Genomic DNA, 3,616 nt, shown 5'->3' with positions numbered 1-3,616 from the left:
TTCAAGCTATGGTTAACCTCTTGTTCGACCGTGAATTTAAGTCTTTCATGATAGTTGTTAAAATTATTCACAATCTGAGTCATATTAGTCATAGAGGTGGCCACTATTATGTCATCCACATAACGAAAATAAAACAAACATTCCAAATTCAACGCTTTGAGAACTGTATCCTCAAGATCTTGCATAACCAGGTCTGCAATAATTGGTGATAACGGTGACCCCATAGGGGTCCCAAACGTCTGTTTATAAATTATGTCATCAAATGTAAAATATGTAGAAGTCAATATGAATTTTATACCCCCAAAAATTCGTTTTTCGGTATTTTAGTATTTATTCCAATGTGATCCCATCTATCGTTAATACCGTCAATCGCAAGATCCAGAGGAACGTTCGTAAACAAAGACACCACATCCAAGGAAAAACATCCTATCATTCTCATCAATCTTTTTACCAGACAATATGCTGTACAAATCAAAACTATTATTAATATGACTTTCGCGTTGGGATAGACTAGTTCGTAAGGTGGTTTGTAAAAACGAAGCCAGCGAGTATAGAGCTGTATCAACCGATGAAACTATATTCTAACTGGATAGTTTTCCCCCTTATGGATTTTCGTAATCCCATACGCTTTTGGAAAGAGGAATCATACAACGTAATTTATAATATTCGTTTTTTGAAATATAATTTCCTTAAGCCATCTCTTCAACAAATCATTCAAATCGTTCTCTATTTTTTTGCACGGATTTTTTTAACAATAGTGTAAGTGTTGACATCTTTTAAAACGTTTTCCATTTTGTTAATATAATGAGATTCTTTCCATTGCCACCCGTAGCATTACCCTTGTCCGCGCGGGGTGAATAGAACTTTCGATTGTCTTTACAAAATTTTTTAAATCCTGTGTGCACCAAGTATTTTTGTTGACTTACGGGTCTTTTTATCCTTCGTGTTTCAGAAGTTGTGCAAATTTGGAACCGCGATATTTCTGATTGTTTTTGAATTATTAATATTTTTTTCGTTTGCTATTACTCTCTATGTCCTTGATGAATTCATGTATCGCTGTTGTTTTTTACTAATATTCGGAAGACGAATGTATCACCCATTTGCAACAGATAGAAACGTTTAGGCGGAATGTCTGTGTTGGAAAGATTACAAACCATTTTTTATTATGTATTTTCCAAAGGGTTAATTGTATCATTGAAGAAAATTTATTGGCTTCTATGTGTATATTGATCTCCTTGGCATCATTAGTGATTGCCCATGAGAGAATTTGTGATATTTCGTCGGTTGTGAAGTTTCAAAAATGTAAAGAACAATGTAATCTTATAGGTTTGATGCTGTTGATATACTTATAGTGTTGTTTTCTCTTAAGCCAATTGAATTTCTTTTCGTGTGCAGTAAACCAATCTGTTGTGGCAATTTTTAAAAGCAATGTTTATGATGTTCCGAAAATTCTATTCCACGCGAGTACAGGTAAAACGAATTAAATAAACCCGCTGGGAGATGACAAAATCCTATTTTGTAATGACTCTACCTGTCTATTGCAAATCAAAAGATTCAATGCTCATCGCATTTGTTTTGAATTTGTACACATCTATCTAGTCTTCTGATCGATCTGTGATGAAAAACGTTAAATTTAATGCGGCAAAAACCTTCTAAATGTTGGTAGGAAAAATATCGCCATTTTTACAAGTTCCTTAAAAAATTCCAATTTTGTTCTCGCTCTTATTAACAAGTAATTCGCATTAATCCATTGTTTAAAATAATCTGCGGTTTATTCTTCCAAAAACCTCTATGAATAAATTAAAAATTAAAATAGTAATCATCCGTTTTGTGTTAAATTGACGCATTGTAAAGGCCAGCGTATATTAAAATAAATTAATACAATTGTCGCTCGTATATTGAAAACAAAGTGATAAATATAAGGCCAACTTATCGAGCTGAATATTCGAGATGTTCAGTCAACTACCATTTATTACATGTATAAATTATAAAACTACAGTCATTATATTAAAACTAACGCAAATTACAATCATTCTATAAACGTTTCGACCGCACGCGGTCTTCTTCAGTATAATTATTGAAATATAAATTCTTACAATTCACATAATATCGAAATTTAATTATAGTTATTCAGAATCAAGAGTTTTTGAGTAATTAACGCGTGTTTCAATCCGTCCTGTCCAACAATGTTCGCCTCGATATGATCCCTGATTTTGTTCAGATCTCGGATAGTTTCATCGTTAATATGCGAGAAATTAACCCGTTCCGTAGGCGCTGCGATTTATAAAAAATTACCGATCAACGTATGTCCAAATTATAATATGTATCCCCTACAATTGGTAGTATGCTTACCTATCATCGTTCTTCTTGACTAATTTTGCTACTTATTAACAGTTATTAAGGATGACACATAACAAACCAACAATACAGAAAGACAGCTCATTTTAAACTCTACTTGATCGGAGAGCGTGCGTGTTTATATATGATCTAATATCTATGTTTTACTCGTTAATGTCCTATTTGTCCTATTATTATTTCTTGTTCGCTAATATATCCAAAATATCAAAATACGACTCGCTAAGTAACTCAGTATCTTTGTTTAAATTTAGTCCATTTTTTTGTTCCTTGATATGTAGCATCTCAGAAATGAGTCTTTTATAATAATTATTTTCGTTGTCCATGATCTTAACATTGTCCCAATTAAAAGTATGATGTTCATTTATTATGTGTTCAGAAATTACTGAATGTTTCGTTGAGTCCAACCTAATATTATTTTTATGTTCTTTTATTCGCGTCTGCAATTGCCTCTTTGTTTGGCCTACATAAGATGCATTACAATTATTGCAACTGATCTTATAAACCACATTCGAATTGCATGGATGTTTAGTTTTATCTTTCTGCGCTTTAATAATATTATCCAGTTTGTTGAGACATCTATACCCTACCATACAATTTTTATTTTTTACCGAGGAAACAATCATTTCTGAGATCCCATCTATATACGGAATGACAAAGAATTTTTTATTGACCGAGTCATTTCTTATACTTTTGGGTTGTTATATCAAACGATACATATGATATCTCACAACAATCAGAAATATCGCGGTTCCAAATTTGGCCCAACTTCTGAACACGAATGGATAAAATGACGTAAAAAGTTCAACAAAAATTACTTGGTGCACACAGAGATTTTAATAAAAATTTTGTAAAAGACCCATCCCGAATGTTTCTATGTCACACTCCAAATGGTTGCCCCCCTGTAACGCGCTTCCCTTTAATTCTACTTTTTCCTCTTTAAGGATCTCATATTCTCTTCAAACAAAACTGGACATCTTTTTTAAAAGATGTCAACACTTACCTATTGTTAAAAAACAAATCCGTGCACACAAACTCTAGACGATTTGAATGCTTTGTTTGACGAGATGGCGTTAAGGAAGAGTTATATAATTCCAACAAGCGAAATATTATAAATTACGTTGTAGTGAATTCTCAATCCTTCCAAAAGCGTATGGATTAGCCGAAAATACCAAGGAAAACGATCGCAGTTAGAAGCATAATGTTTCATCGGTTGATACAGCTCCTATACTCGCTAGGCTTCGTTTTTTACAAAAACGGA

This window comes from Nylanderia fulva, unplaced genomic scaffold (assembly GCF_048542155.1).
Source record: "Nylanderia fulva isolate GAGA-0341 unplaced genomic scaffold, ASM4854215v1 Scaffold330, whole genome shotgun sequence".
Classification (NCBI taxonomy): domain Eukaryota; kingdom Metazoa; phylum Arthropoda; class Insecta; order Hymenoptera; family Formicidae; genus Nylanderia; species Nylanderia fulva.
The sequence above is the reverse complement of the archived record's forward strand: the minus strand, read 5'-3'. Positions refer to the sequence as shown.